Source organism: Rhinoderma darwinii, unplaced genomic scaffold, assembly GCF_050947455.1.
Source record: "Rhinoderma darwinii isolate aRhiDar2 unplaced genomic scaffold, aRhiDar2.hap1 Scaffold_4280, whole genome shotgun sequence".
Taxonomy (NCBI): Eukaryota; Metazoa; Chordata; class Amphibia; order Anura; family Rhinodermatidae; genus Rhinoderma; species Rhinoderma darwinii.
This window is the reverse complement of record NW_027463806.1, coordinates 36,729-53,418: the sequence shown is the minus strand read 5'-3', so window position 1 is coordinate 53,418 and position 16,690 is coordinate 36,729. Positions and strand designations below refer to the sequence as shown.

Genomic DNA, 16,690 nt, shown 5'->3' with positions numbered 1-16,690 from the left:
TGTCAATGGCCATTCTAAGCTGAATGTGCCTGCTCTCGTCAGATCGCAGAAGTTACACAGCTTAAGGCCTCGCTAGTACCAGTGTGGGAGACTGTCTGGGAATCCGTGGTTCGGTTGACTTTTTATTATGTCGTTTAGATTTTGTTTCACAATCGATTAAAAAGGACTATGGATTAAAGCACTTAATGTCAATGGCCATTCTAAGCTGAATGTGCCTGCTCTTGTCAGATCGCAGAAGTTACACTGCTTAAGGCTTCGCTAGTACCAGTGTGGGAGACTGTCTAGGAATCCGTGGTGTGGTTGAATTTTTATTATGTCGTTTAGATTTTGTTTCACAATCGATTAAAAAGGACTATGGATTAAAGCATTTAACGTCAATGGCCATTCTAAGCTGAATGTGCCTGCTCTCGTCAGAACGCAGAAGTTACATAGCTTAAGTCCTCGCTAGTACCAGTGTGGGAGACTGTCTGGGAATCCGTGGTGCGGTTGACTTTTTATTATGTTGTTTAGATTTTGTTTCACAATAGATTAAATAGGACTATGGATTAAGACTTTTAATGTCAATGGCCATTCTAAGCTGATTGTGCCTGCTCTCGTCAGATCGCGGAAGTTACACAGCTTAAGGCCTCGCTAGTACCAGTGTGGGAGACTGTCTGGGAATCCGTGGTGCGGTTGACTTTTTATTATGTCGTTTAGATTTTGTTTCACAATCGATTAAAAAGGACTATGGATTAAAGCATTTAAAGTCAATGCTCATTCTAAGCTGGATGTGCCTGCTCTCGTTAGATCGCAGAAGTTACACAGCTAAACGCCTCGCTAGTACCAGTGTGGGAGACTGTCTGGGAATCTGTGGTGCGGTTGACTTTTTATTATGTCGTTTAGATTTTGTTTCACAATCGATTAAAAAGGACTATGGATTAAAGCATTTAATGGCAATTGCCATTCTAAGCTGAAAGTCCCTGCTCTCGTCAGATCGCAGAAGTTACACAGCTTAAGGCCTCGCTAGTACCAGTGTGGGAGACTGTCTGGGAATCCGTGGTGCGCTTGACTTTTTATTATGTTGTTTAGATTTTGTTTCACAATAGATTAAATAGTACTATGGATTAAGGCTTTTAATGTCAATGGCCATTCTAAGCTGAATGTGCCTGCTCTCGTCAGATCGCAGAAGTTACACAGCTTAAGGCCTCGCTAGTACCAGTGTGGGAGACTGTCTGGGAATCCGTGGTGCGGTTGACTTTTTATTATGTCGTTTAGATTTTGTTTCACAATAGATTAAATAGGACTATGGATTAAAGCATTTAACGTCAATGGCCATTCTAAGCTGAATGTGCCTGCTCTCGTCAGATCGCAGAAGTTACACAGCTTAAGGCCTCGCTAGTACCAGTGTGGGAGACTGTCTGGGAATCCGTGGTGTGGTTGACTTTTTATTAAGTCATTTAGATTTTGTTTCACAATCGATTAAAAAGGACTATGGATTAAAGCATTTAATGTCAATGGCCATTCTAAGCTGAAAGTCCCTGCTCTCGTCAGATCGCAGAAGTTACACAGCTTAAGGCCTCGCTAGTTCCAGTGTGGGAGACTGTCTGGGAATCCGTGGTGCGGTTGACTTTTTATTATGTTGTTTAGATTTTGTTTCACAATAGATTAAATAGGACTATGGATTAAGGCTTTTAATGTCAATGGCCATTCTAAGCTGAATGTGCCTGCTCTCGTCAGATCGCAGAAGTTACACAGCTTAAGGCCTCGCTAGTACCAGTGTGGGAGACTGTCTGGGAATCCGTGGTGCGGCTGACTATTTATTATGTCGTTTAGATTTTGTTTCACAATCGATTAAAAAGGACTATGGATTAAAGCATTTAATGTCAATGGCCATTCTAAGCTGAATGTGCCTGCTCTCGTCAGATCGCAGAAGTTACACAGCTTAAGGCCTCGCTGGTACCAGTGTGGGAGACTGTCTGGGAATCCGGGGTGCGGTTGACTTTTTATTATGTCGTTTAGATTTTGTTTCACAATAGATTAAATAGGACTATGGATTAAAGCATTTCACGTCAATGGCCATTCTAAACTGAATGTGCCTGCTCTCGTCAGAACGCAGAAGGTACACAGCTTAAAGCCTCGCTAGTACCAGTGTGGGAGACTGTCTAGGAATCCGTGGTGCGGTTGCATTTTTATAATGTCGTTTAGATTTTGTTTCACAATCGATTAAAAAGGACTATGGATTAAAGCATTTAAAGTCAATGGCCATTCTAAGCTGAATGTCCCTGCTCTCGTCAGATCGCAGAAGTTACACAGCTTAAGGCCTCGCTTGTACCAGTGTGGGAGACTGTCTGCGAATACGTGGTGCGGTTGACTTTTTTTTATGTCGTTTAGATTTTGTTTCACAATCGATTAAAAAGGACTATGGATTAAAGCATTTAATGTCCATGGCCATTCTAAGCTGAATGTGCCTGCTCTCGTCAGATCGCAGAAGTTACACAGCTTAAGGCCTCGCTAGTACCAGTGTGGGAGACTGTCTGGGAATCCGTGGTGCGGTTGACTTTTTATTATGTCGTTTAGATTTTGTTTCACAATCGATTAAAAAGGACTATGGATTAAAGCATTTAATGTCAATGGCCATTCTAAGCTGAAAGTCCCTGCTCTCGTCAGATCGCAGAAGTTACACAGCTTAAGGCCTCGCTAGTACCAGTGTGGGAGACTGTCTGGGAATCCGTGGTGCGGTTGACTTTTTATTATGTTGTTTAGATTTTGTTTCACAATAGATTAAATAGGACTATGGATTAAGGCTTTTAATGTCAATGGCCATTCTAAGCTGAATGTGCCTGCTCTCGTTAGATCGCAGAAGTTACACAGCTTAAGGCCTCGCTAGTACCAGTGTGGGAGACTGTCTGGGAATCCGTGGTGCGGTTGACTTTTTATTATGTCGTTTAGATTTTGTTTCACAATCGATTAAAAAGGACTATGGATTAAAGCATTTAATGTCAATGGCCATTCTAAGCTGGATGTGCCTGCTCTCGTTAGATCGCAGAAGTTACACAGCTTAACGCCTCGCTAGTACCAGTGTGGGAGACTGTCTGGGAAACCGTGGTGCGGTTGACTTTTTATTATGTCGTTTAGATTTTGTTTCACAATAGATTAAATAGGACTATGGATTAAAGCATTTAACGTCAATGGCCATTCTAAGCTGAATGTGCCTGCTCTCGTCAGATCGCAGAAGTTACACAGCTTAAGGCCTCGCTAGTACCAGTGTGGGAGACTGTCTGGGAATCCGTGGTGCGGTTGACTTTTTATTATGTCGTTTAGATTTTGTTTCACAATCGATTAAAAAGGACTATGGATTAAAGCATTTAATGTCAATGGCCATTCTAAGCTGAAAGTCCCTGCTCTCGTCAGATCGCAGAAGTTACACAGCTTAAGGCCTCGCTAGTACCAGTGTGGGAGACTGTCTGGGAATCCGTGGTGCGTTTGACTTTTTATTATGTTGTTTAGATTTTGTTTCACAATAGATTAAATAGGACTATGGATTAAGGCATTTAACGTCAATGGCCATTCTAAGCTGAATGTGCCTGCTCTCGTCAGAACGCAGAAGTTACGCATCTTAAGGCCTCGCTAGTACCAGCGTGGGAGACTGTCTGGGAATCCGTGGTGCGTTTGACTTTTTATTATGTTGTTTAGATTTTGTTTCACAATAGATTAAATAGGACTATGGATTAAGGCATTTAACGTCAATGGCCATTCTAAGCTGAATGTGCCTGCTCTCGTCAGAACGCAGAAGTTACGCATCTTAAGGCCTCGCTAGTACCAGTGTGGGAGACTGTCTGGGAATCCGTGGTGTGCTTGACTTTTTATTATGTCGTTTAGATTTTGTTTCACAATCGATTAAAAAGGACTATGGATTAAAGCATTTAATGTCAATGGCCATTCTAAGCTGAATGTGCCTGCTCTCGTTAGATCGCAGAAGTTACACAGCTTAAGGCCTCGCTAGTACCAGTGTGGGAGACTGTCTGGGAATCCGTGGTGCGGTTGACTTTTTATTATGTCGTTTAGATTTTGTTTCACAATAGATTAAATAGGACTATGGATTAAAGCATTTAACGTCAATGGCCATTCTAAGCTGAATGTGCCTGCTCTCGTCAGATCTCAGAAGTTACACAGCTTAAGGCCTCGCTAGTACCAGTGTGGGAGACTGTCTGGGAATCCGTGGTGCGGTTGACTTTTTATTATGTCGTTTAGATTTTGTTTCACAATCGATTAAAAAGGACTATGGATTAAAGCATTTAATGTCAATGGCCATTCTAAGCTGAATGTCCCTGCTCTCATCAGATCGCAGAAGTTACACAGCTTAAGGCCTCGCTTGTACCAGTGTGGGAGACTGTCTGGGAATCCGTGGTGCGGTTGCCTTTTTATTATGTCGTTTAGATTTTGTTTCACAATCGATTAAAAAGGACTATGGATTAAAGCATTTAATGTCAATGGCCATTCTAATCTGAATGTGCCCGCTCTCGTCAGATCGCAGAAGTTACACAGCTTAAGGCCTCGCTAGTACCAGTGTGGGAGACTGGCTGGGAATCCGTGGTGCGGTTGCCTTTTTATTATGTCGTTTAGATTTTGTTTCACAATCGATTAAAAAGGACTATGGATTAAAGCATTTAATGTCAATGGCCATTCTAAGCTGAATGTCCCTGCTCTCGTCAGATCGCAGAAGTTACACAGCTTAAGGCCTCGCTAGTACCAGTGTGGGAGACTGTCTGGGAATCCGTGGCGCGGTTGACTTTTTATTATGTCGTTTAGATTTTGTTTCACAATCGATTAAAAAGGACTATGGATTAAAGCATTTAATGTCAATGGCCATTCTAACCTGAATGTGCCTGCTCTCGTCGGATCGCAGAAGTTACACAGCTTAAGGCCTCGCTGGTACCAGTGTGGGAGACTGTCTGGGAATCCGGGGTGCGGTTGACTTTTTATTATGTCGTTTAGATTTTGTTTCACAATAGATTAAATAGGACTATGGATTAAAGCATTTCACGTCAATGGCCATTCTAAGCTGAATGTGCCTGCTCTCGTCAGAACGCAGAAGGTACACAGCTTAAAGCCTCGCTAGTACCAGTGTGGGAGACTGTCTGGGAATCCGTGGTGCGGTTGCATTTTTATAATGTCGTTTAGATTTTGTTTCACAATCGATTAAAAAGGACTATGGATTAAAGCATTTAATGTCAATGGCCATTCTAAGCTGAATGTCCCTGCTCTCGTCAGATCGCAGAAGTTACACAGCTTAACGCCTCGCTTGTACCAGTGTGGGAGACTGTCTGCGAATCCGTGGTGCGGTTGACTTTTTATTATGTCGTTTAGATTTTGTTTCACAATCGATTAAAAAGGACTATGGATTAAAGCATTTAATGTCAATGGCCATTCTAAGCTGAATGTGCCTGCTCTCGTCAGATCGCAGAAGTTACACAGCTTAAGGCATCGCTAGTACCAGTGTGGGAGACTGTCTGGGAATCCGGGGTGCGGTTGACTTTTTATTATGTCGTTTAGATTTTGTTTCACAATAGATTAAATAGGACTATGGATTAAAGCATTTCACGTCAATGGCCATTCTAAGCTGAATGTGCCTGCTCTCGTCAGAACGCAGAAGGTACACAGCTTAAAGCCTCGCTAGTACCAGTGTGGGAGACTGTCTGGGAATCCGTGGTGCGGTTGCATTTTTATTATGTCGTTTAGATTTTGTTTCACAATCGATTAAAAAGGACTATGGATTAAAGCATTTAATGGCAATTGCCATTCTAAGCTGAAAGTCCCTGCTCTCGTCAGATCGCAGAAGTTACACAGCTTAAGGCCTCGCTAGTACCAGTGTGGGAGACTGTCTGGGAATCCGTGGTGCGTTTGACTTTTTATTATGTTGTTTAGATTTTGTTTCACAATAGATTAAATAGGACTATGGATTAAGGCTTTTAATGTCAATGGCCATTCTAAGCTGAATGTGCCTGTTCTCGTCAGATCGCAGAAGTTACACAGCTTAAGGCCTCGCTAGTACCAGTGTGGGAGACTGTCTGGGAATCCGTGGTGCGGTTGACTTTTTATTATGTCGTTTAGATTTTGTTTCACAATAGATTAAATAGGACTATGGATTAAAGCATTTAACGTCAATGGCCATTCTAAGCTGAATGGGCCTGCTCTCGTCAGATCGCAGAAGTTACACAGCTTAAGGCCTCGCTAGTACCAGTGTGGGAGACTGTCTGGGAATCCGTGGTGTGGTTGCCTTTTTATTAAGTCGTTTAGATTTTGTTTCACAATCGATTAAAAAGGACTATGGATTAAAGCATTTAATGTCAATGGCCATTCTAAGCTGAAAGTCCCTGCTCTCGTCAGATCGCAGAAGTTACACAGCTTAAGGCCTCGCTAGTACCAGTGTGGGAGACTGTCTGGGAATCCGTGGTGCGGTTGACTTTTTAATATGTTGTTTAGATTTGGTTTCACAATAGATTAAATAGGACTATGGATTAAGGCTTTTAATGTCAATGGCCATTCTAAGCTGAATGTGCCTGCTCTCGTCAGATCGCAGAAGTTACACAGCTTAAGGCCTCGCTAGTACCAGTGTGGGAGACTGTCTGGGAATCCGTGGTGCGGTTGACTATTTATTATGTCGTTTAGATTTTGTTTCACAATCGATTAAAAAGGACTATGGATTAAAGCATTTAATGTCAATGGCCATTCTAAGCTGAATGTGCCTGCTCTCGTCAGATCGCAGAAGTTACACAGCTTAAGGCCTCGCTGGTACCAGTGTGGGAGACTTTTTATTATGTCGTTTAGATTTTGTTTCACAATAGATTAAATAGGACTATGGATTAAAGCATTTCACGTCAATGGCCATTCTAAACTGAATGTGCCTGCTCTCGTCAGAACGCAGAAGGTACACAGCTTAAAGCCTCGCTAGTACCAGTGTGGGAGACTGTCTGGGAATCCGTGGTGCGGTTGCATTTTTATAATGTCGTTTAGATTTTGTTTCACAATCGATTAAAAAGGACTATGGATTAAAGCATTTAATGTCAATGGCCATTCTAAGCTGAATGTCCCTGCTCTCGTCAGATCGCAGAAGTTACACAGCTTAAGCCCTCGCTAGTACCAGTGTGGGAGACTGTCTGGGAATCCGGTGTGCGGTTGACTTTTTATTATGTCGTTTAGATTTTGTTTCACAATAGATTAAATAGGACTATGGATTAAAGCATTTCACGGCAATGGCCATTCTAAGCTGAATGTGCCTGCTCTCGTCAGATCGCAGAAGTTACACAGCTTAAGGCCTCGCTAGTACCAGTGTGGGAGACTGTCTGGGAATTCGTGGTGCGGTTGACTTTTTATTATGTCGTTTAGATTTTGTTTCACAATCGATTAAAAAGGACTATGGATTAAAGCATTTAATGTCAATGGCCATTCTAAGCTGAAAGTCCCTGCTCTCGTCAGATCGCAGAAGTTACACAGCTTAAGGCCTCGCTAGTACCAGTGTGGGAGACTGTCTGGGAATCCGTGGTGCGGTTGACTTTTTATTATGTTGTTTAGATTTTGTTTCACAATAGATTAAATAGGACTATGGATTAAGGCTTTTAATGTCAATGGCCATTCTAAGCTGAATGTGCCTGCTCTCGTTAGATCGCAGAAGTTACACAGCTTAAGGCCTCGCTAGTACCAGTGTGGGAGACTGTCTGGGAATCCGTGGTGCGGTTAACTTTTTATTATGTCGTTTAGATTTTGTTTCACAATCGATTAAAAAGGACTATGGATTAAAGCATTTAATGTCAATGGCCATTCTAAGCTGGATGTGCCTGCTCTCGTTAGATCGCAGAAGTTACACAGCTTAACGCCTCGCTAGTACCAGTGTGGGAGACTGTCTGGGAAACCGTGGTGCGGTTGACTTTTTATTATGTCGTTTAGATTTTGTTTCACAATAGATTAAATAGGACTATGGATTAAAGCATTTAACGTCAATGGCCATTCTAAGCTGAATGTGCCTGCTCTCGTCAGATCGCAGAAGTTACACAGCTTAAGGCCTCGCTAGTACCAGTGTGGGAGACTGTCTGGGAATCCGTGGTGCGGTTGACTTTTTATTATGTCGTTTAGATTTTGTTTCACAATCGATTAAAAAGGACTATGGATTAAAGCATTTAATGTCAATGGCCATTCTAAGCTGAAAGTCCCTGCTCTCGTCAGATCGCAGAAGTTACACAGCTTAAGGCCTCGCTAGTACCAGTGTGGGAGACTGTCTGGGAATCCGTGGTGCGGTTGACGTTTTATTATGTTGTTTAGATTTTGTTTCACAATAGATTAAATAGGACTATGGATTAAGGCATTTAACGTCAATGGCCATTCTAAGCTGAATGTGCCTGCTCTCGTCAGAACGCAGAAGTTACGCAGCTTAAGGCCTCGCTAGTACCAGTGTGGTAGACTGTCTGGGAATCCGTGGTGCGGTTGAATTTTTATTATGTCGTTTAGATTTTGTTTCACAATCGATTAAAAAGGACTATGGATTAAAGCATTTAATGTCAATGGCCATTCTAAGCTGAATGTCCCTGCTCTCGTCAGATCGCAGAAGTTACACAGCTTAAGGCCTCGCTAGTACCAGTGTGGGAGACTGTCTGGGAATCCGTGGTGCGGTTGACTTTTTATTATGTCGTTTAGATTTTGTTTCATAATCGATTAAAAAGGACTATGGATTAAATCCTTTAATGTCAATGGCCATTCTAAGCTGGATGTGCCTGCTCTCGTCAGATCGCAGAAGTTACACAGCTTAAGGCCTCGCTAGTACCTGTGTGGGAGACTGTCTGTGAATCCGTGGTGCGGTTGACTTTTTATTATGTCGTTTAGATTTTGTTTCACAATCGATTAAAAAGGACTATGGATTAAAACATTTAATGTCAATGGCCATTCTAAGCTGGATGTGCCTGCTCTCGTTAGATCGCAGAAGTTACACAGCTTAACGCCTCGCTAGTACCAGTGTGGGAGACTGTCTGGGAATCCGTGGTGCGGTTGACTTTTTATTATGTCGTTTAGATTTTGTTTCACAATCGATTAAAAAGGACTATAGATTAAAGCATTTAATGTCAATGGCCATTCTAAGCTGAATGTCCCTGCTCTCGTCAGATCGCAGGAGTTACACAGCTTAAGGCCTCGCTGGCACCAGTGTGGGAGACTGTCTGGGAATCCGTGGTGCGGTTGACTTTTTATTATGTCGTTTAGATTTTGTTTCACAATCGATTAAAAAGGACTATGGATTAAAGCATTTAATGTCAATGGCCATTCTAAGCTGAATGTGCCTGCTCTCGTCAGATCGCAGAAGTTACACAGCTTAAGGCCTCGCTAGTACCAGTGTGGGAGACTGTCTGGGAATCCGTGGTGCGGTTGACTTTTTATTATGTTGTTTAGATTTTGTTTCACAATAGATTAAATAGGACTATGGATTAAGGCTTTTAATGTCAATGGCCATTCTAAGCTGAATGTGCCTGCTCTCGTCAGATCGCAGAAGTTACACAGCTTAAGGCCTCGCTAGTACCAGTGTGGGAGACTGTCTGGGAATCCGTGGTTCGGTTGACTTTTTATTATGTCGTTTAGATTTTGTTTCACAATCGATTAAAAAGGACTATGGATTAAAGCATTTAATGTCAATGGCCATTCTAAGCTGAATGTGCCTGGTCTCGTCAGATCGCAGAAGTTACACAGCTTAAGCCCTCGCTAGTACCAGTGTGGGAGACTGTCTGGGAAGCCGTGGTGAGGTTGACTTTTTATTATGTCGTTTAGATTTTGTTTCACAATAGATTAAATAGGACTATGGATTAAAGCGTTTAACGTCAATGGCCATTCTAAGCTGAATGTGCCTGCTCTCGTCAGAACGCAGAAGTTACACAGCTTAAGGCCTCGCTAGTACCAGTGTGGGAGACTGTCTGGGAATCCGTGGTGCGGTTGAATTTTTATTATGTCGTTTAGATTTTGTTTCACAATCGATTAAAAAGGACTATGGATTAAAGCATTTAATGTCAATGGCCATTCTAAGCTGAATGTCCCTGCTCTCGTCAGATCGCAGAAGTTACACAGCTTAAGGCCTCGCTAGTACCAGTGTGGGAGACTGTCTGGGAATCCGTGGTGCGGTTGACTTTTTATTATGTTGTTTAGATTTTGTTTAACAATAGATTAAATAGGACTATGGATTAAGGCTTTTAATGTCAATGGCCATTCTAAGCTGAATGTGCCTGCTCTCGTCAGATCGCAGAAGTTACACAGCTTAAGGCCTCGCTAGTACCAGTGTGGGAGACTGTCTGGGAATCCGTGGTACGGTTGACTTTTTATTATGTCGTTTAGATTTTGTTTCACAATCGATTAAAAAGGACTATGGATTAAAGCATTTGATGTCAATGGCCATTCTAAGCTGGATGTGCCTGCTCTCGTTAGATCGCAGAAGTTACACAGCTTAACGCCTCGCTAGTACCAGTGTGGGAGACTGTCTGGGAATCCGTGGTGCGGTTGACTTTTTATTATGTCGTTTAGATTTTGTTTCACAATAGATTAAATAGGACTATGGATTAAAGCATTTAACGTCAATGGCCATTCTAAGCTGAATGTGCCTGCTCTCGTCAGAGTGCAGAAGTTACACAGCTTAAGGCCTCGCTAGTACCAGTGTGGGAGACTGTCTCGGAATCCGTGGTGCGGTTGACTTTTTATTATGTCGTTTAGATTTTGTTTCACAATAGATTAAATAGGACTATGGATTAAAGCATTTAACGTCAATGGCCATTCTAAGCTGAATGTGCCTGCTCTCGTCAGAACGCAGAAGTTACACAGCTTAAGGCCTCGCTAGTACCAGTGTGGGAGACTGTCTGGGAATCCGTGGTGCGGTTGAATTTTTATTATGTCGTTTAGATTTTGTTTCACAATCGATTAAAAAGGACTATGGATTAAAGCTTTTAATGTCAATGGCCATTCTAAGCTGAATGTGCCTGCTCTCGTCAGATCGCAGAACTTACACAGCTTAAAGCCTCGCTAATACCAGTGTGGGAGACTGTCTGGGAATCCGTGGTGCGGTTGACTTTTTATTATGTCGTTTAGATTTTGTTTCACAATCGATTAAAAAGGACTATGGATTAAAGCATTTAATGTCAACGGCCATTCTAAGCTGAATGTCCCTGCTCTCGTCAGATAGCAGATGTTATACAGCTTAAGGCCTCGCTAGTACCAGTGTGGGAGACTGTCTGGGAATCCGTGGTGCGGTTGACTTTTTATTATGTCGTTTAGATTTTGTTTCACAATCGATTAAAAAGGACTATGGATTAAAGCATTTAATGTCAATGGCCATTCTAAGCTGAATGTGCCTGCTCTCGTCAGATCGCAGAAATTACACAGCTTAAGGCCTCGCTAGTACCAGTGTGGGAGACTGTCTGGGAATCCGGGGTGCGGTCGACTTTTTATTATGTCGTTTAGATTTTGTTTCACAATCGATTAAAAAGGACTATGGATTAAAGCGTTTAATGTCAATGGCCATTCTAAGCTGAATGTGACTGTTTTCGTCAGATCGCAGAAGTTACACAGCTTAAGGCCTCGCTAGTACCAGTGTGGGAGACTGTCTGGGAATCCGTGGTGCGGTTGACTTCTTATTATGTCGTTTAGATTTTGTTTCACAATAGATTAAATAGGACTATGGATTAAAGCATTTAACGTCAATGGCCATTCTAAGCTGAATGTGCCTGCTCTCGTCAGAACGCAGAAGTTACACAGCTTAATGCCTCGCTAGTACCAGTGTGGGAGACTGTCTGGGAATCCGTGGTGCAGTTGAATTTTTATTATGTCGTTTAGATTTTGTTTCACAATCGATTAAAAAGGACTATGGATTAAAGCATTTAATGTCAATGGCCATTCTAAGCTGAATGTCCCTGCTCTCGTCAGATCGCAGAAGTTACACAGCTTAAGGCCTCGCTTGTACGAGTGTGGGAGACTGTCTGGGAATCCGTGGTGCGGTTGACTTTTTATTATGTTGTTTAGATTTTGTTTCACAATAGATTAAATAGGACTATGGATTAAGGCTTTTAGTGTCAATGGCCATTCTAAGCTGAATGTGCCTGCTCTCGTCAGATCGCAGAAGTTACACAGCTTAAGGCCTCGCTAGTACCAGTGTGGGAGACTGTCTGGGAATCCGTGGTGCGGTTTACTTTTTATTATGTCGTTTAGATTTTGTTTCACAATCGATTAAAAAGGACTATGGATTAAAGCATTTAATGTCAATGGCCATTCTAAGCTGAATGTGCCTGCTCTCGTTAGATCGCAGAAGTTACACAGCTTAACGCCTCGCTAGTACCAGTGTGGGAGACTGTCTGGGAATCCGTGGTGCGGTTGACTTTTGATTATGTCGTTTAGATTTTGTTTCACAATCGATTAAAAAGGACTATGGATTAAAGCATTTAATGTCAATGGCCATTCTAAGCTGAATGTGCCTGCTCTCGTCAGATCGCAGAAGTTACACAGCTTAAGGCCTCGCTAGTACCAGTGTCGGAGACTGTCTGGGAATCCGTGGTGCGGTTGACTTTTTATTATGTCGTTTAGATTTTGTTTCACAATAGATTAAGTAGGACTATGGATTAAAGCATATAATGTCAATGGCCATTCTAAGCTGAATGTGCCTGCTCTCGTCAGAACGCAGAAGTTACACAGCTTAAGGCCTCGCTAGTACCAGTGTGGGAGACGGTCTGGGAATCCGTGGTGCGCTTGACATTTTATTATGTTGTTTAGATTTTGTTTCACAATAGATTAAGTAGGACTATGGATTAAGGCTTTTAATGTCAATGGCCATTCTAAGCTGAATGTCCCTGCTCTCGTCAGATCGCAGAAGTTACACAGCTTAAGGCCTCACTAGTACCAGTGTGGGAGACTGTCTGGGAATCCGTGGTGCGGTTGACTTTTTATTATATCGTTTAGATTTTGTTTCACAATCGATTAAAAAGGACTATGGATTAAAGCATTTAATGTCAATGGCCATTCTAAGCTGAATGTGCCTGCTCTCCTCAGATCGCAGAAGTTACACAGCTTAAGGCCTCGCTAGTACCAGTGTGGGTGACTGTCTGTGAATCCGTGGTGCGGTTGACTTCTTATTATGTCGTTTAGATTTTGTTTCACAATCGATTAAAAAGGACTATGGATTAAAGCATTTAATGTCAATGGCCATTCTAAGCTGAATGTGCCTGCTCTCGTTAGATCGCAGAAGTTACATAGCTTAACGCCTCGCTAGTACCAGTGTGGGAGACTGTCTGGGAATCCGTGATGCGGTTGACTTTTTATTATGTCGTTTAGATTTTGTTTCACAATAGATTAAATAGGACTATGGATTAAAGCATTTAACGTCAATGGCCATTCTAAGCTGAATGTGCCTGCTCTCGTCAGATCGCAGAAGTTACACAGCTTAAGGCCTCGCTAGTACCAGTGTGGGAGACTGTCTGGGAATCCGTGGTGCGGTTTACTTTTTATTATGTCGTTTAGATTTTGTTTCACAATCGATTAAAAAGGACTATGGATTAAAGCATTTAATGTCAATGGCCATTCTAAGCTGAATGTGTCTGCTCTCGTTAGATCGCAGAAGTTACACAGTTTAACGCCTCGCTAGTACCAGTGTGGGAGACTGTCTGGGAATCCGTGGTGCGGTTGACTTTTTATTATGTCGTTTAGATTTTGTTTCACAATAGATTAAATATGACTATGAATTAAAGCATTTAACGTCAATGGCCATTCTAAGCTGAATGTGCCTGCTCTCGTCAGATTGCAGAAGTTACACAGCTTAAGGCCTCGCTAGTACCAGTGTGGGAGACTGTCTGGGAATCTGTGGTGCGGTTGACTTTTTATTATGTTGTTTAGATTTTGTTTCACAATAGATTAAATAGGACTATGGATTAAGGCTTTTAATGTCAATGGCCATTCTAAGCTGAGTGTGCCTGCTCTCGTCAGATCGCAGAAGTTACACAGCTTAAGGCCTCGCTAGTACCAGTGTGGGAGACTGTCTGTGAATCCGTGGTGCGGTTGACTTCTTATTATGTCGTTTAGATTTTGTTTCACAATAGATTAAAAAGGACTATGGATTAAAGCATTTAATGTCAAAGGCCATTCTAAGCTGAATGTGCCTGCTCTCGTTAGATCGCAGAAATTACATAACTTAACGCCTCGCTAGTACCAGTGTGGGAGACTGTCTGGGAATCCGTGGTGCGGTTGACTTTTTATTATGTCGTTTAGATTTTGTTTCACAATAGATTAAATAGGACTATGGATTAAAGCATTTACCGTCAATGGCCATTCTAAGCTGAATGTGCCTGCTCTCGTCAGATCGCAGAAGTTACACAGCTTAAGGCCTCGCTAGTACCAGTGTGGGAGACTGTCTGGGAATCCGTGGTGCGGTTGAATTTTTATTATGTCGTTTAGATTTTGTTTCACAATCGATTAAAAAGGACTATGGATTAAAGCATTTAATGTCAATGGCCATTCTAAGCTGAATGCCCCTGCTCTCGTCAGATCGCAGAAGTTACACAGCCTAAGGCCTCGCTAGTACCAGTGTGGGAGACTGTCTGGGAATCCGTGGTGCGGTTGACTTTTTATTATGTTGTTTCGATTTTGTTTCACAATCGATTAAAAAGGACTATGGATTAAAGCATTTAATGTCAATTGCCATTCTAAGCTGAATGTCCCTGCTCTCGTCAGATCGCAGAAGTTACACAGCTTAAGGCCTCGCTAGTACCAGTGTGGGAGACTGTCTGGGAATCCGTGGTGCGGTTGACTTTTTATTATGTCGTTTAGATTTTGTTTCACAATCGATTAAAAAGGACTATGGATTAAAGCATTTAATGTAAATGGCCATTCTAAGCTGAATGTGCCTGCTCTCGTCAGATCGCAGAAGTTACACAGCTTAAGGCCTCGCTAGTACCAGTGTGGGAGACTGTCTGGGAATCCGTGGTGCGGTTGACTTTTTATTATGTTGTTTAGATTTTGTTTCACAATAGATTAAATAGGACTATGGATTAAGGCTTTTAATGTCAATGGCCATTCTAAGCTGAATGTGCCTGCTCTCGTTAGATCGCAGAAGTTACACAGCCTAAGGCCTCGCTAGTACCAGTGTGGGAGACTGTCTGGGAATCCGTGGTGCGGTTGACTTTTTATTATGTCGTTTAGATTTTGTTTCACAATCGATTAAAAAGGACTATGGATTAAAGCATTTAATGTCAATGGCCATTCTAAGCTGGATGTGCCTGCTCTCGTTAGATCGCAGAAGTTACACAGCTTAACGCCTCGCTAGTACCAGTGTGGGAGACTGTCTGGGAAACCGTGGTGCGGTTGACTTTTTATTATGTCGTTTAGATTTTGTTTCACATTAGATTAAATAGGACTATGGATTAAAGCATTTAACGTCAATGGCCATTCTAAGCTGAATGTGCCTGCTCTCGTCAGATCGCAGAAGTTACACAGCTTAAGGCCTCGCTAGTACCAGTGTGGGAGACTGTCTGGGAATCCGTGGTGCGGTTGACTTTTTATTATGTCGTTTAGATTTTGTTTCACAATCGATTAAAAAGGACTATGGATTAAAGCATCTAATGTCTATGGCCATTCTAAGCTGAATGTGCCTGCTCTCGTCAGATCGCAGAAGTTACACAGCTTAAGGCCTCGCTAGTACCAGTGTGGGAAACTGTCTGGGAATCCGTGGTGGGGTTGACTTTTTATTATGTCGTTTAGATTTTGTTTCACAATCGATTAAAAAGGACTATGGATTAAAGCATTTAATGTCAATGGCAATTCTAAGCTGAATGTGCCTGCTCTCGTTAGATCGCAGAAGTTACACAGCTTAACGCCTCACTAGTACCAGTGTGGGAGACTGTCTGGGAATCCGTGGTGTGGTTGCCTTTTTATTATGTCGTTAAGATTTAGTTTCACAATAGATTAAATAGGACTATGGATTAAAGCATTTAACGTCAATGGCCATTCTAAGCTGAATGTGCCTGCTCTCGTCAGATCGCAGAAGTTACACAGCTTAAGGCCTCGCTAGTACCAGTGTGGGAGACTGTCTGGGAATCCGTGGTGCGGTTGAATTTTTATTATGTCGTTTAGATTTTGTTTCACAATCGATTAAAAAGGACTATGGATTAAAGCATTTAATGTCAATGGCCATTCTAAGCTGAATGTCCCTCCTCTCGTCAGATCGCAGAAGTTACACAGCTTAAGGCCTCGCTAGTACCAGTGTTGGAGACTGTCTGGGAATCCGTGGTGCGGTTAACTTTTTATTATGTCGTTTAGATTTTGTTTCACAATCGATTAAAAAGGACTATGGATTAAAGCATTTATTGTCAATGGCCATTCTAAGCTGAATGTGCCTGCTCTCGTCAGATCGCAGAAGTTACACAGCTTAAGGCCTCGCTAGTACCAGTGTGGGAGACTGTCTGGGAATCCGTGGTGCGGTTGACTTTTTATTATGTCGTTTAGATTTTGTTTCACAATCAATTAAAAAGGACTATGGATTAAAGCATTTAATGTCAATGGCCATTCTAAGCTGAATGTGCCTGCTCTCGTCAGATCGCAGAAGTTACACAGTTTAAGGCCTTGCTAGTACCAGTGTGGGAGACTGTCTGGGAATCCGTGGTGCGGTTGACTTTTTATTATGTCGTTTAGATTTTGTTTCACAATAGATTAAATA

General features: G+C 42.1%; 68 pseudogenes; all 68 read left to right on the top strand.

Annotated features, from left to right (window-relative positions):
* The first annotated feature begins 1 nt into the window (after position 1).
* On the top strand, positions 2-120 carry LOC142711185 (5S ribosomal RNA; annotated as a pseudogene).
* A 253-nt stretch (positions 121-373) lies between these two features.
* LOC142711236 (5S ribosomal RNA) lies at positions 374-492 on the top strand (annotated as a pseudogene).
* Positions 493-559: 67 nt separating this feature from the next.
* Positions 560-678, top strand: LOC142711090 (5S ribosomal RNA; annotated as a pseudogene).
* Positions 679-1,117: 439 nt separating this feature from the next.
* LOC142711307 (5S ribosomal RNA) lies at positions 1,118-1,236 on the top strand (annotated as a pseudogene).
* A 67-nt stretch (positions 1,237-1,303) lies between these two features.
* Positions 1,304-1,422, top strand: LOC142711019 (5S ribosomal RNA; annotated as a pseudogene).
* A 67-nt stretch (positions 1,423-1,489) lies between these two features.
* LOC142711191 (5S ribosomal RNA) lies at positions 1,490-1,608 on the top strand (annotated as a pseudogene).
* Positions 1,609-1,675: 67 nt separating this feature from the next.
* LOC142711149 (5S ribosomal RNA) lies at positions 1,676-1,794 on the top strand (annotated as a pseudogene).
* Positions 1,795-1,861: 67 nt separating this feature from the next.
* LOC142711138 (5S ribosomal RNA) lies at positions 1,862-1,980 on the top strand (annotated as a pseudogene).
* A 253-nt stretch (positions 1,981-2,233) lies between these two features.
* LOC142711308 (5S ribosomal RNA) lies at positions 2,234-2,352 on the top strand (annotated as a pseudogene).
* A 67-nt stretch (positions 2,353-2,419) lies between these two features.
* Positions 2,420-2,538, top strand: LOC142711087 (5S ribosomal RNA; annotated as a pseudogene).
* A 67-nt stretch (positions 2,539-2,605) lies between these two features.
* LOC142710935 (5S ribosomal RNA) lies at positions 2,606-2,724 on the top strand (annotated as a pseudogene).
* A 67-nt stretch (positions 2,725-2,791) lies between these two features.
* On the top strand, positions 2,792-2,910 carry LOC142710955 (5S ribosomal RNA; annotated as a pseudogene).
* Positions 2,911-2,977: 67 nt separating this feature from the next.
* Positions 2,978-3,096, top strand: LOC142711352 (5S ribosomal RNA; annotated as a pseudogene).
* A 67-nt stretch (positions 3,097-3,163) lies between these two features.
* On the top strand, positions 3,164-3,282 carry LOC142711293 (5S ribosomal RNA; annotated as a pseudogene).
* Positions 3,283-3,350: 68 nt separating this feature from the next.
* On the top strand, positions 3,351-3,467 carry LOC142711470 (5S ribosomal RNA; annotated as a pseudogene).
* Positions 3,468-3,907: 440 nt separating this feature from the next.
* Positions 3,908-4,026, top strand: LOC142710954 (5S ribosomal RNA; annotated as a pseudogene).
* Positions 4,027-4,093: 67 nt separating this feature from the next.
* LOC142711131 (5S ribosomal RNA) lies at positions 4,094-4,212 on the top strand (annotated as a pseudogene).
* Positions 4,213-4,279: 67 nt separating this feature from the next.
* On the top strand, positions 4,280-4,398 carry LOC142711211 (5S ribosomal RNA; annotated as a pseudogene).
* Positions 4,399-4,465: 67 nt separating this feature from the next.
* Positions 4,466-4,584, top strand: LOC142711471 (5S ribosomal RNA; annotated as a pseudogene).
* Positions 4,585-4,651: 67 nt separating this feature from the next.
* LOC142711099 (5S ribosomal RNA) lies at positions 4,652-4,770 on the top strand (annotated as a pseudogene).
* A 67-nt stretch (positions 4,771-4,837) lies between these two features.
* Positions 4,838-4,956, top strand: LOC142711432 (5S ribosomal RNA; annotated as a pseudogene).
* A 439-nt stretch (positions 4,957-5,395) lies between these two features.
* On the top strand, positions 5,396-5,514 carry LOC142711257 (5S ribosomal RNA; annotated as a pseudogene).
* A 439-nt stretch (positions 5,515-5,953) lies between these two features.
* Positions 5,954-6,072, top strand: LOC142711009 (5S ribosomal RNA; annotated as a pseudogene).
* Positions 6,073-6,139: 67 nt separating this feature from the next.
* LOC142711362 (5S ribosomal RNA) lies at positions 6,140-6,258 on the top strand (annotated as a pseudogene).
* Positions 6,259-6,325: 67 nt separating this feature from the next.
* LOC142710934 (5S ribosomal RNA) lies at positions 6,326-6,444 on the top strand (annotated as a pseudogene).
* Positions 6,445-6,511: 67 nt separating this feature from the next.
* On the top strand, positions 6,512-6,630 carry LOC142711280 (5S ribosomal RNA; annotated as a pseudogene).
* A 598-nt stretch (positions 6,631-7,228) lies between these two features.
* LOC142711052 (5S ribosomal RNA) lies at positions 7,229-7,347 on the top strand (annotated as a pseudogene).
* A 67-nt stretch (positions 7,348-7,414) lies between these two features.
* Positions 7,415-7,533, top strand: LOC142710933 (5S ribosomal RNA; annotated as a pseudogene).
* Positions 7,534-7,600: 67 nt separating this feature from the next.
* LOC142711169 (5S ribosomal RNA) lies at positions 7,601-7,719 on the top strand (annotated as a pseudogene).
* Positions 7,720-7,786: 67 nt separating this feature from the next.
* On the top strand, positions 7,787-7,905 carry LOC142711351 (5S ribosomal RNA; annotated as a pseudogene).
* Positions 7,906-7,972: 67 nt separating this feature from the next.
* On the top strand, positions 7,973-8,091 carry LOC142711268 (5S ribosomal RNA; annotated as a pseudogene).
* A 67-nt stretch (positions 8,092-8,158) lies between these two features.
* On the top strand, positions 8,159-8,277 carry LOC142711010 (5S ribosomal RNA; annotated as a pseudogene).
* Positions 8,278-8,344: 67 nt separating this feature from the next.
* Positions 8,345-8,463, top strand: LOC142711132 (5S ribosomal RNA; annotated as a pseudogene).
* A 67-nt stretch (positions 8,464-8,530) lies between these two features.
* Positions 8,531-8,649, top strand: LOC142710965 (5S ribosomal RNA; annotated as a pseudogene).
* A 67-nt stretch (positions 8,650-8,716) lies between these two features.
* On the top strand, positions 8,717-8,835 carry LOC142711153 (5S ribosomal RNA; annotated as a pseudogene).
* Positions 8,836-8,902: 67 nt separating this feature from the next.
* On the top strand, positions 8,903-9,021 carry LOC142711334 (5S ribosomal RNA; annotated as a pseudogene).
* A 253-nt stretch (positions 9,022-9,274) lies between these two features.
* LOC142711256 (5S ribosomal RNA) lies at positions 9,275-9,393 on the top strand (annotated as a pseudogene).
* A 67-nt stretch (positions 9,394-9,460) lies between these two features.
* Positions 9,461-9,579, top strand: LOC142711182 (5S ribosomal RNA; annotated as a pseudogene).
* Positions 9,580-9,832: 253 nt separating this feature from the next.
* On the top strand, positions 9,833-9,951 carry LOC142711038 (5S ribosomal RNA; annotated as a pseudogene).
* A 67-nt stretch (positions 9,952-10,018) lies between these two features.
* On the top strand, positions 10,019-10,137 carry LOC142710964 (5S ribosomal RNA; annotated as a pseudogene).
* A 67-nt stretch (positions 10,138-10,204) lies between these two features.
* Positions 10,205-10,323, top strand: LOC142711055 (5S ribosomal RNA; annotated as a pseudogene).
* A 67-nt stretch (positions 10,324-10,390) lies between these two features.
* LOC142711333 (5S ribosomal RNA) lies at positions 10,391-10,509 on the top strand (annotated as a pseudogene).
* Positions 10,510-10,576: 67 nt separating this feature from the next.
* On the top strand, positions 10,577-10,695 carry LOC142711386 (5S ribosomal RNA; annotated as a pseudogene).
* A 67-nt stretch (positions 10,696-10,762) lies between these two features.
* Positions 10,763-10,881, top strand: LOC142711037 (5S ribosomal RNA; annotated as a pseudogene).
* A 253-nt stretch (positions 10,882-11,134) lies between these two features.
* Positions 11,135-11,253, top strand: LOC142711338 (5S ribosomal RNA; annotated as a pseudogene).
* Positions 11,254-11,320: 67 nt separating this feature from the next.
* Positions 11,321-11,439, top strand: LOC142711100 (5S ribosomal RNA; annotated as a pseudogene).
* Positions 11,440-11,506: 67 nt separating this feature from the next.
* On the top strand, positions 11,507-11,625 carry LOC142711396 (5S ribosomal RNA; annotated as a pseudogene).
* Positions 11,626-11,692: 67 nt separating this feature from the next.
* Positions 11,693-11,811, top strand: LOC142711375 (5S ribosomal RNA; annotated as a pseudogene).
* Positions 11,812-11,878: 67 nt separating this feature from the next.
* Positions 11,879-11,997, top strand: LOC142711311 (5S ribosomal RNA; annotated as a pseudogene).
* Positions 11,998-12,064: 67 nt separating this feature from the next.
* Positions 12,065-12,183, top strand: LOC142711080 (5S ribosomal RNA; annotated as a pseudogene).
* Positions 12,184-12,250: 67 nt separating this feature from the next.
* Positions 12,251-12,369, top strand: LOC142711327 (5S ribosomal RNA; annotated as a pseudogene).
* Positions 12,370-12,436: 67 nt separating this feature from the next.
* Positions 12,437-12,555, top strand: LOC142711133 (5S ribosomal RNA; annotated as a pseudogene).
* A 253-nt stretch (positions 12,556-12,808) lies between these two features.
* Positions 12,809-12,927, top strand: LOC142711017 (5S ribosomal RNA; annotated as a pseudogene).
* A 67-nt stretch (positions 12,928-12,994) lies between these two features.
* LOC142711192 (5S ribosomal RNA) lies at positions 12,995-13,113 on the top strand (annotated as a pseudogene).
* Positions 13,114-13,366: 253 nt separating this feature from the next.
* On the top strand, positions 13,367-13,485 carry LOC142711079 (5S ribosomal RNA; annotated as a pseudogene).
* A 253-nt stretch (positions 13,486-13,738) lies between these two features.
* On the top strand, positions 13,739-13,857 carry LOC142711229 (5S ribosomal RNA; annotated as a pseudogene).
* A 67-nt stretch (positions 13,858-13,924) lies between these two features.
* LOC142711252 (5S ribosomal RNA) lies at positions 13,925-14,043 on the top strand (annotated as a pseudogene).
* Positions 14,044-14,296: 253 nt separating this feature from the next.
* On the top strand, positions 14,297-14,415 carry LOC142711111 (5S ribosomal RNA; annotated as a pseudogene).
* A 67-nt stretch (positions 14,416-14,482) lies between these two features.
* Positions 14,483-14,601, top strand: LOC142711053 (5S ribosomal RNA; annotated as a pseudogene).
* A 67-nt stretch (positions 14,602-14,668) lies between these two features.
* On the top strand, positions 14,669-14,787 carry LOC142710932 (5S ribosomal RNA; annotated as a pseudogene).
* A 67-nt stretch (positions 14,788-14,854) lies between these two features.
* LOC142711096 (5S ribosomal RNA) lies at positions 14,855-14,973 on the top strand (annotated as a pseudogene).
* A 67-nt stretch (positions 14,974-15,040) lies between these two features.
* LOC142711175 (5S ribosomal RNA) lies at positions 15,041-15,159 on the top strand (annotated as a pseudogene).
* Positions 15,160-15,226: 67 nt separating this feature from the next.
* LOC142711349 (5S ribosomal RNA) lies at positions 15,227-15,345 on the top strand (annotated as a pseudogene).
* A 67-nt stretch (positions 15,346-15,412) lies between these two features.
* LOC142711244 (5S ribosomal RNA) lies at positions 15,413-15,531 on the top strand (annotated as a pseudogene).
* A 67-nt stretch (positions 15,532-15,598) lies between these two features.
* LOC142711407 (5S ribosomal RNA) lies at positions 15,599-15,717 on the top strand (annotated as a pseudogene).
* A 253-nt stretch (positions 15,718-15,970) lies between these two features.
* LOC142711110 (5S ribosomal RNA) lies at positions 15,971-16,089 on the top strand (annotated as a pseudogene).
* Positions 16,090-16,342: 253 nt separating this feature from the next.
* Positions 16,343-16,461, top strand: LOC142711232 (5S ribosomal RNA; annotated as a pseudogene).
* Positions 16,462-16,528: 67 nt separating this feature from the next.
* LOC142711142 (5S ribosomal RNA) lies at positions 16,529-16,647 on the top strand (annotated as a pseudogene).
* The last annotated feature ends 43 nt before the right edge of the window (positions 16,648-16,690 follow it).